The sequence below is a fragment of the Myotis brandtii genome, unplaced genomic scaffold (assembly GCF_000412655.1).
Source record: "Myotis brandtii unplaced genomic scaffold, ASM41265v1 scaffold691, whole genome shotgun sequence".
Lineage (NCBI taxonomy): Eukaryota > Metazoa > Chordata > Mammalia > Chiroptera > Vespertilionidae > Myotis > Myotis brandtii.
Window position 1 is genome coordinate 1,884,540 of NW_005370704.1, and position 1,146 is coordinate 1,885,685.

Sequence of the window (1,146 nt, forward strand, 5' to 3'; positions counted from 1 at the left end):
CCTCCCTCCCGGCCCAGGGAGGGCGGCCGGAGCTGTCCAGGGTCCTGAGGGACCTCCCGCTGCAGGGGAGGGTGCAGGTGTGCCTGGGGGTGGGGCGCTGGCTGAGATGCTGACGGTCGGTGCCCTCCTTAGCCTGGACGTGGACAGGCAAACACCCAAAGCACCGAGGCGAAGCTTCCGACTGAAGTTGAACCAAAAGTTTCCCCAAGAACAGGGGATCTTTACAAAGACGCCGGGCGGGGACGCGGGAGGGAAACATTCTGTGGTCTGGGCGTGAAGGCTCAGGGGACCCGGAAGTCAGGGGCCGAGAAGGCCTGAGGGGTCCTGGGGCAGCCACTCCCAGGGCCACTGGAGCCAGCCCTCATGTCCCCCGATGTCTACACAGGGCAATGCCTGCTGTGCTCCTGTCTGTGTGTGAGTCACGTGCGCATGTGTCCCTGTCCGTCCACACGTGCACCTGTCCGTGCACAGTACAACCCCCCCCCCCCCCCCCCCTGCCACCAGATTTCTCTGGGGGACACCAGGCTGAGCCTCCCCAGGGGACCCGGCCGCCGTCTGGGGCCTCTGAGGGTCAGAGGGGCAGCAAAGCCCCCCAGTGCGGGGTGGAGGCCGCACCTGCCGGCAGAGCTGGGGGGCAGGCAGGGCTCCAGGCAAAACCTGGGGGCTGCTCCGAGCCTCTCTGCTGTGACCCACCTCTCACCTCCCTCTTTCTTTTGTTTCCTCTTTTGTTCTGAGAGGAAGGCAGGCAGAGAGGGAGGGAGGGAGGGAGGGGCAGCTGGAGCTGGGGGCGAAGGTGTCAGCGCCCACCCGCCTCCCGGACTTGCCGCTCCACAGGGCGGCCTGTCGGCTCAGAGCGTGGCACAGTGGCCCCATCCAAAGGGCATTTTAATGTCACTGCCAGCAGCCCGGCTCCCGGTGCCAGAGCAGCCCTGCCAGCAGCGCTCCCGCCCGCCGCCGCCGCCTCCTCCCAGACCTCAGCTCCGAGAGCAGCTTTAAAATGGAGAACCCCAGCCGGCGAAGGCTCTCTGTGGGCGCACTGTTCGGGACGGCGAGCCCCCTTGGCATGCCCCGCGGTCCCACACGCACACGGCCGCTTGCCACTCACACTTCCTGCAGAGCATGTGGCCGCCCCCCCGGGCCCTCCAC